General features: G+C 39.7%; 1 long non-coding RNA gene across 1 annotated transcript in view; it reads right to left on the bottom strand.

Annotated features, from left to right (window-relative positions):
• Positions 1-9,622: 9,622 nt before the first annotated feature.
• LOC130568464 (uncharacterized) overlaps positions 9,623-10,411 on the bottom strand; it is a 6,520-nt gene continuing 5,731 nt past the window's right edge. Inside the window, exon 3 of the long non-coding RNA XR_008964698.1 lies at positions 9,623-9,843. This is a non-coding gene — a long non-coding RNA (uncharacterized LOC130568464). The remainder of the gene's footprint in view (positions 9,844-10,411) is intronic.

The following is a 10,411-nucleotide window of genomic DNA, read 5'->3' as shown; positions in this document are numbered from 1 at the left end:
GCAATGGAAAACTGTGAAGCATATGATGACAATCCATAATTGTCTAGCACACAAACAAGAAAGGGGTGCCACTTTGTTTTACTATTATGTCTCTGTTTTTGAATAAGTAAGGGAGATAGCATAAAATTGTTTTTCCTTTTGGGCCATATAGTGTAGTTATATTCTTTTAGGACACTAATAGGTAGAAAGATAGCCTATGTTTTGTTTATTATTTTGGCAGTAACCCCTCCCCTTTAGCCCAAAAGGAAACAACAAGTCTATTTGTTCATTTATGACACCAAGAGAACTAACTGAGAGGGCTATGTATTATGTGCTCTCTTTATTTTATTTTCCCCATTTTTCTTTCTATCTTTTTCTTACTCTCATCACAATCTTTAAGCAGGACAAGACTGGGGTGATCTGAATCAGAACTGCAGATTCTCAAAGCAACAGAGTTTCTGAGTGACATCACAGACGCAGACTACCTAATACGACAAAAGGAAATAAGATTTCCATGGAAATGATGTCTTCCACTCCAGGAAGAAGAATATTCATCAAACCGACAACAAATCTGGCATAAGAGAGTGGACAACGAGAGAAAGCCTTAACAACTAGAGGTCATAACTTACCTATCACGGAGTGGGAATGCATCCTATGAGACTTCGAAGATTATGTGGAGAGCGAGACATAGCATCTTTGTTGATCATTTTGACATGTGTGATCATAATACCAATTATTATGAGAAAGATTACTGAAGAGGAACTTTCAGATACCCATTTCAAGGACAACATAACTCTACGCAAAGACATGGATATGGATTTGAACGATACAGACTTTTTGAATACTACCTTGGAGCAGGCTGACCCAGGAGTAAATGCTACTGCATCTGACCATTTGTTCCCAGGTCAGTTAGTTCCAGAGTCTGCGGCAAAACACCGAAATAAACGACAGAGTGACAACTATACAACAGAGGACTCATGGATGGATCTCCCTAATCCCCCTCATCCCTATGCTACTAACATGTGGTGGAGATTCACTAATCATACAGTTAAAAAGTATGCTTCCAGAAACTGTTATGTTTGTGCTCAATTTCCTCATAGTGCTGTAGGAGGAGACTGGTGGCCACATCAAGACCTAAATATTACATTTGAGATAGCTATGATTGCAGTGGCAGCTGTTGTATTACAAAAGACCAAGGGAGTTATGGTGTATCAAAAAATGGATACTTGGCAATCAATTGTTATCCCTAAAAGAATCTTTGCTCAGATAGCGACTGTAAAGCGTATACCAAGTAATCTCATCTGTTATGAGCGACTTTCAGAAGCTCCAGGAGCTTCAAAAACTTCAGGAGAACAATCCTTGGGAAAATTACCAGAGAAAAAGTGTTCAGATATCTACAAGCAAACAAATGCAACTATGAGGCAAAGTTGTATGTCATGTCTTCGAACAGCAGATCAAGTGAATCCTAAACCTGGCATTTCTACAACTACCCATGAAGTACCTCAGCCACTTGTGGCCTACAAATATCTTTTGACTTCAGAGAAAGGAAGAGCAAAATGTCCATTATGCTCAACTGTGCATGTTCCAGATCAACAAGGTACAGGTATCGTTGAGGGACACTATTGGCTGTGTGGCTATCGTGTGTACTTATCCTTACCAGAGGGGTGGACAGGACTTTGTGCTTTAGTCCAACTGCATGGTGGTGCCATTATCTTACCACATCGATCAATGGAGAATCAACAACGAACAAGAAGAGACCTAATCAACTTCATGAGAGAAAGCCCAGTGCCAAAGAATCATCACATATGGACTATTGCTGAGAAGCTTGTGGCTGCTTTCCTTCCAGCACTGGGAATGGAATCACTGATGGAAGAAGTGGAAATCACCAGATATGAGCTGTCTTCATTTATCAACACAACGAAAATCATGATGGAGGGAATCAGAGAGGAACTGCGAGGAATAAGACTTACTGCTCTCCAGAACCGGATGGTTTTGGATCAACTCACTGCAGCGCAAGGAGGTGTTTGTGTTATGGTAGGAGAGACTTGTTGTACCTACATACCAGACAATGACGCGGATGGACATCTTATCGAACAAGGAATAGAGAATATTACATTGTTGTCTACAATGATTGCAAAGAATGAAGTGAACACAGACTCTTCCATTTGGAACTGGTTTAACAGCATATTCCCTAATCTGCATAACATATTGATGTTTGCTGCGTGTATTATATCACCAATTCTGATATTGTTATGTTGTTGGCCTTGCATAATGCATGCATGTAAGAGAGTTATTCCATCTGGTCCTCATCATCAGATGATGGTCTATTCAGTCAGTGATGATCAGCTCTTTGCAATTGATCAACTCTTTGCAGTTGAGTAAGAAAAGTTACTAAAGTAATTGGTTAAAAGCAGGTGTTATCCGTGTTACGAGATGACCAAGATGGGTCAGTTGGATTTTTATCTTTTATAGCTTGCATTCATACCTACAATAAGTATAATCATTGATATTGATTCATTTTGCTCATGCAGATATATTTTCTTTGTAGTAGATATTCCTCTTACATTAGTAGACTTAATCATGTGTGGGACTCTTATGGAGCCCCAAAGGGGGGAATATATTGTGCATAATTCTGATCATTTTGTGCATATATGCACTTTTGGGCTCTGTTGTACATCCCACTTATAAGAAGTATTCATAGGAATGATATTACCATAGATGTGTTAATAATCAGACCAATAACTATTATACAAGTGAATATATGAAGATGATTTAATGATTTAATGACATAATCAGTATACTTAAGCATTGATTGAGTGTTGTTTGAACATATAAGTATATTTTTAATCGTTTTAACCAAGTATAGACCAGATTTCAGCAATATAAAATTCAGTGATGTCTTTGGATCTGTTTAAGGCCTGACCTAGATAAAGTTCAGAAGGTTGAACATGTTGTTCACTTTGTGGCCTGAAAACTGGTACCAACAGGAAAACTTATTTTTAAAAACCAAGTAAAGGTCGACATTCCACTATTAGATACAAACCTTGTTGCCTAGAAAATAATAGTGGCAGACGAGAATGATTGGATAATAAAAAATAAAAGGTAAAGGGAATTTCCTGATTGGTTTAGGAAAGCACCTCCTTTCCTAAGTTTCACTATAACTACAGGCTGGAAAACACTAAGTTTTCAGATGACTGGGGACATCTCACTTTGTTTGGCCTGATCAAATAAAGTTAACTCCTTGACACCTGAACCTTCTTTGTCTGAGAGATTTTTTGAACTTCAAGATCGACTTTTACCACATCAAGGCGCGGTGAGTCTTGGCTTTCTTCAACTTTGCTGTCAGTTTATGCCAAAGACATTGTTCACTCAAAAAAAATCACTCAAAGAGATTCAGGGTAATCTTCAAAAAGTTTATTCTTGCAAGGAGGAGCAATACAGAAGAGAAAAAGCTCATTGCTCAGAGGGCGCTCCTCTGATAGCTTCATCAATCTTCTTGTATCTGTTATAATGATATTTTTACTCGTTCAGAACTCTGTTGACCTTTTGAATTGCATATTCTGTTCTCACTATACATCCGTTAAAACATTAAGATAAAGAAAAACAAGGTTAAAACAAGTAACAAGTCAGACAAATTTTTCCAACAGATGTACGGACACGGCTGCCAGAAGTAAAGGCCAGGGTGACCACTATCTATGGAACCATCCGGAAGATGGATTCCACTTAAAAGATAAGACCACCAAATGCTCATAACATCACCATTGGTTGAGATATGTGCAGTGGCGTAACTTTGTTTTGAAAAGTGGTGGGGACAAAAAACAATTAATACTTTAATAAATTGTTTCTGTCTCGTTGGGAATATTTATCATATAAAGTAGGCCATTGCATACTCCTCTTTTTGACTCCAGCTCGGTTCCCAATCTGTCATTTGGGGAAGGTCACTTGCTGTTGAGGTGAATTACACTTAAAAACTATTTATTGCTATGACTAAAAATGTCACTTGTTTGTTGGTTTACGCGTTTTTGTGCTTGGACACTGGATGCACAAGCAAGCGCTGCGAACGCAGATGATGCATGCATTTCATACTGGCCACGTTTCTGCAGTCGCGGAAGGTTTGCAGAAGGAGTGACCACAGACAGCCACCCGCTTTACGGGCCCTTCATGAAAGGCCTTACCGCTTGCATCTTTGAATGGGATGCTTTGGATTTAGAGAGGCTAAAGGAGAGTAAGCGGTCAACAGGCTGCCAGCCCACCACCAAAGAACTGGCAAAGCATTGCCGCCATCACACTCGAGGGGCCCAGGAGACTAAGCAGCTATTTGAGAAGCTGCTTAAAGACTTTATGGGGGCAACAGACACCATGGGCATCAAGCTCCTTGACCAGGAGAGGATGCAGGAGATCTGGCAGACCCAACAGCGCCATATAGACTGTATCCAGGACCCACCATGTGTACAGCTGTACAGGAAGACAGGACATTCTACCTTTTATACCACTGTGCACGCGGCTCAACATCCCTGGAGTCGTCCCACCTACACTTGAATCGCTTCGTGCCAGGTTTTCATTACTCAAAAATAACATTTGTTTATTTTTGTGTGTTTGCACTGTTTTTTCCACCGTGATCATTTCTGAATATGTTTTAGGTTCAAGTGCAAATCTCTTGCATTTTCAAATCTACCTGTTGGAAGGACTGGTGCAGTGGAACGAGGCACGTGGGGTCACTGCAGTTGAAGGTGCCAGTAGGGAGCACATCTGCTATGGCGGCCATCTATACTGCAGTACTGTAATGCACTGAGCCAGCAGCTTCTGGGTCTGAAACTGGCACAGGATTACACCAGCCCGGTGAATACACAGGTAATGTGTTCATGCAGACATTTTACTTGAGCTTTTTCTCACCCATGTGTTATTTAAACGGCTATGTGATACGCTCTGTGTGTCTACAGGAGAGCTCGTTGGTGTGGAGTACCTGTATTCCCAAACCAGCAGAGCGTTTGAGGAAGACTTAGCTGTAGATCCTGATATTCCAGATGGGATTCAGAATGAAGACCTGCAGGGTGATCTGGAGGGTGATGAGGGGTTTGAGGATGTGTGCCTTCACGAGTCCATTGAATTTCTGGAGCTCGAGGGCAATGACCTGCAGCCACTTCAGGAGCGGACAGTAGCCCTACAACCACTTGCTCTGTCCTCATCCCAGAGAGACCCAGCAGCTGAGTCTTCCTCTACTGCCTCCATTTGGGTTCCTTTGTGCTTAGCTGAAAACAATCTTCGGTGAATGTTGCGATTTGTTGCGATCTGTTTCACCCCGCCCTGCGCTCGGATTGGCCCGGGATGAATTGTTTCATGGAAAGCCCCACCCGCGCCCTCTCCTCCCGTTGGCCGCGGTGGGGGGATCGAGGTCATATCAAGGTGTTCGTATAGTGTGTGAGAACATCTGACTCATCCACGTAGATTTCAGCATAAAAAGTTATGTTTCATTCATGTTTTTTCATTGAAAGTCGTAAGTTTAGCTTTTCTTTCACATATGTGTAATACATAAATTTGTATAACATACATTTTGGCCTAGTGCTCACTCATGTAGTTGAATCTCTGAATAATTACACATTACTAAAGGCAAAATTGTTTTAATTTTCAATAAATGTTTACTTTGTGTGAACCACCAATTACGCTTGGTAATATAAATTTGTCCATCTATGTTTCTTTTTGTGTATGGGTTTCTCCAATGCATTTGTGTATCATAACATCTTGTGCTTTGATTTACTTTTGCAGGATGAAAAGCAAACACAACCTGAGGTGCAGGGATACTGGAGAGCTGATGCTGAAGGCATCCAAAGAGGCAGCCTCTGCAGAGAAAGCTCATCTTTCTCAGGGGTCTAAAGGGGTGCCCTTTGTGCCGAAAGACCCTGAGGTTGTGATAGGGGAGGCCAAGGTCAAGATTATCCAAGGTGGGGGGATCCCTTTAATGACTTACTGGTGGCAAGTCAAAGTGCCATTCAGTTTGGTCAGTACAGGGGGAAAACATTCAAGTGGTTGCTTGAAAATTACCTTGGTTACTCTGTCATGGTTTTGTCTGGGCATGAATGGGAGCGTGAGGTTGGCAGACTGGACAGAGGGGCCCTCATGGTGAACAAGGATGCCTTTCTCCGATACGCCTGCTCATTCAGCGACGTCCTAGAGGCCATCAGAGTGCGCAGGCAGAGAGAAGGCACCTTGGCTGGCTGTGAGGGTGACTGCCTGGTTGGCATTGGCCAGCACAAAAAGAATCAACAAGTCCATTTAATTTAATTTTACAGTGCTTTTACAATTTGCATGGCATCAAAGCAGCTGTACAAGAAAACCACAACAATGAAAAACTAAAGTTGAACACACAAAAAACAATAAAACCTTAAAAGTAATATGGTAATTGTCATGCATTGCAACACATTTCTTCTCACTTTTCGTGTGTCGTTGCTAAAGAAACTCTTATGCCTCTTAAAAGTCCTCCTCGCAACTCCTAACAATTTTGGACCTTAAGAGCTCTTTTAAGGGTTAAGATGCTTTATGAATTACTTTTTCTTAAAAGGAGGACGCACTGCTTGTCAGCTTTGGCAAATACGCGAGCCAGACATTCAATCAGCTATACGATTCCAGGGACAAGGAGATAAAGGGGTAAGTTGTTGTTGATCTTGTTACGTTCTGAGTGTAAATGGCAGTCTAAGAGATGGAGTAACAGTATTAACTAAAAGAAATATAATAAAAATACAAGAAAAAGTTCAGTTCACAGACACAATGTGTGACTTCTTAAAAGTAAGGTTTATTTTTTTGTTTGCTCAGCCAGCTTCTCAATAAGTTGCAAAAATAGAGCAAAAAGAGAGCAATAAGAAAGCAATCAGGACTTCAGGAGGGGGAATAGGCCCAAAATAATAAACAAAATAGAGTAGGCACCTAACTAGTTAGTCCGCTAAGCTAGCAAAGGAGATGACCCAAATAAAAGACAAATATATACACTACAAATATATGACTACAGATAAACAGGAGAAAACAGGTTTACAAAAAGAAACAAGCAGGCACCCACCTCCCTAGAGCTTTCTGGGTAAAGAAGTAATTTGTCAAACATATGGTGTCCAGTTCACAACAGGCCCTTACAATGGCCAACTTTAACAGGCTCTACAGCACAAACTCGACACAAACAGAGTAGTCAACAACAACCACGCTTAGGAAAACAACCTCTCTTTCGTCTGCAGCTCCACGTGGACTTAAAGCAGGTGGTGGCTGTCTGCAAACCAGCTACAGGTGGCGTCAGCAATCAGCGCACCCTCTCTCTCTCTCCGTTCCTCTCCAATCTCTCTCCAACCTGACAGGAGCAACATGAGAAAGAACAACAACAAAACAATATATATACACGTCTACACGTAACAATCTATTAAAACATGCTGCCGTGAGAATGTGTAGTGCATGAGCTCGAGTTAGTCATTTTTTGTTCTCATTTCAGCTCCATCCGGTGGGTGAGAAGGAAACAGGACACCCGGCCTGGCACTAAGATGGAGGCTCCAAAAATATATTAAGATAGGAGACACAGATAAGTTACCTCCAAACCTTCCTGGAATGGCACCTCAAGGCACGTGACTTTTTTGGTGTTCGCTTGTTATTGGATCTTTTGTTTCTTTAATGTCTTGTAATTATAAAGGCTGTTCATTCTAATATTTACAGCAGGCGCTTCAAGCTCAGCATCTACGGAGGAGCCATTAGATGCTGATTTGCTTGCTGCAGCTGCACACGTAGATGTTCCAGTGACATGGTCATGAATAGGTTAACATTTGTGGTTTCATTTTCAGAATACCATTGTATATTTGTTACGACCTGGTAGGTTAGGTCCAACGCCAATCGTAACAGTTTTTTTTAAATAAAAGAAATTCCATTAGGGAAGGCATATAATATGTGCTTTCTAGGGATAGTAACAATTTAAAATCACTCAAATGACGCCCACAGGCAACACCAAGCATACGACATTACAAAGACTTCATGAAGAAAAGTTTTATTTTTCATTCGAGGGTAAAACTTCAGGGGCAGACCAGGCCAAAATAACAAACAAAAAGACGTCTCTTTTTTATAATACTAAATTTCCTAGAGTGAGAATATAAAAATAAAAACAACAGTACTTCCCTAACTACCTAAACAAAAACAAAGTAAAAAGATGTACGGTAAAAGAAATGGCGTCTAACCCCCTACTCCCTCTAATAAAGTAATTAACAATGTTTATGAATATAAAAAGATGAAACAAATAGTAGCTTTGATTACACAAACGTCAAATGAAAGCAAACTGAAATGATCCAAATCTAAGGTGTGCCTCAAACACAATACACAATACTTCACATGTTCACTAATAACAGGAACTCTTAAGCTTCAGATAAACTGAACAAAACATCAATTTTTACAATTCAATAATCCAAGAAAATCACAATAATCAAGTTCCTAAGTTTGGCACAAACAACAACAAAGGTAAGCGCTGGCTGAGGCACATGCTCGCTGTTAGCATGCTGCCTCTGATGAGTGGTAGCACGCCCCTTTTAAGGTCACATCCGGAAGGAAAGTACCAATGGCGATTGACAATGAATTATCTGGGAAGAGATAATCACGTACATCTGTAAAACAGCAACAAAAACACATGCACGAACACAAAAACCAAACACCAGGGGGTGGTACAAACTCTAAAAATAATAATTATAATAAATTATTATTACTCCACAAAATAACTTGGGTCATAACAATATTGTATGACCTGTTTTGTGGTTCTTTATTATCAGCCTTCAGATGATGGTTTTGGAAACAGTAAGGTAGGAGGTGTATTACACTTTCTGAACATGCCAGCCCATTAACCTGGCTTTTTACCCTTCTTTCTTTTCTGACTTTTTTGCTTTTTAAATGTCATGGCTACTTCATTTGCACTTTTCCCCATCGCCGCAATTTTTCTTTTTCACAGTGTCTAACCTTTTCACTCGGCACTGCCACACGCAATCTTATTTTTGACACATCTTATAATTGGTGTCTGTGTAACTGGTGTCTGTATGATTGCCATTTCCACTCATTAATCTTAACATATACTACTAATCTTTATCAGCACGTTAGTACTAATGTCTAACTTTAGTAAATAGTATGTGTATTAATACATTATAGTAGTGATTAACAATACAATAAATCTAACAAATATAACTTTGCCTTTTCTATGGCTCTCATTCATTTTCCTGTTATGCCATGCAGCTGATGCAAGCCAGCCAACCAGCAAGCCGGAAGCCCTGCCCTCCTCAGAGAGAACTGCACCAAAAAAGCAGTCAGTGCCTGTTGCAAGCTAAATAAAAGCTTTTAGTACTAAACATAACACACTCTTTGGCCTCCCGCGGCAAATGGAACAATACACAATATTGCTTTACACTCGATGTGGATAATATATGTTATTCTTTAAGATTAATCAGAACAACGACTCAAAGATTCAAGAGAACGACTACGCTACATGTTACAACCATCGTGAAGATGATTATAAATAGTTTGAAATAACGTACATTTAGCCAGAACAATATTTATTGCACACAGAAATTGAATTGAAAACATGACTGTGAAGTGCTATTTTCAAATATTTTATTCACCCATTCTTTCAAAAAAAAAGCTCAATTGAACTAAGCAGGCATGCCCACAATAAAACAGTCCAGATCTGCATGAAACAATGTGCGGAGTTTGACAGTGTTTGTTATTTTAAAGCCAAAACCTGGTAGATTAGTTGATCATTGATGTGGCATATAACTGGCTTGACTCGGGAACCCAGTAGTTGTTTCTGTTCTATGCTGTAAGAGGCTCCGTGCAGGCTCGTGAACCTCAGGCTCTGTATTTTGTTGCATCCTAAAATAAAAAAGACCACATATATAATACTAACAGGTTTACAAAGATATATCTCTATTTAAATGTTTTTAATTGTTATTAAATCTGACACATCGTTTTAATCACAGGTCAGTAATCTAATGTTGTATCGCCATCTGCCGACCGTTGTAGTCTTTACGCAGTTATATCGAGATTTTTAAACAGTTTAAGCGACTCAAACAGGTTCTCCTGATTTAATTTGTCAAGAGAAATCATTTCAAAATAAAAATGCTCTAAACCACTATACGGCAAAAGTCCTTTGTACAATAAATATACTGAAACGGACATCGAGAGCGTTCAAGACCTTAATGGACAACTTTCAGTTTAGGCACTAGGGGGCGCCATAGGATCACATATAAATTTGAATCCATTATATTGTCCTACAGAATTATTATAAAAGGCAAAGTTGCTTTAATTTGAGTTGTTTTTAAAGGGGAAAGGGCAAGTTTACTGGTCAAGTGTACTTTGCACATACACACATAAATATTTATAGGTTTACAAGAGCTCTGAGAATTTGCATATGTACAAGATACATAAAAATAAGTAATAC

The sequence above is a fragment of the Triplophysa rosa genome, linkage group LG17, assembly GCF_024868665.1.
Source record: "Triplophysa rosa linkage group LG17, Trosa_1v2, whole genome shotgun sequence".
In the NCBI taxonomy this organism is placed as follows: domain Eukaryota; kingdom Metazoa; phylum Chordata; class Actinopteri; order Cypriniformes; family Nemacheilidae; genus Triplophysa; species Triplophysa rosa.
The sequence above is the reverse complement of the archived record's forward strand: the minus strand, read 5'-3'. Positions and strand labels throughout refer to the sequence as shown.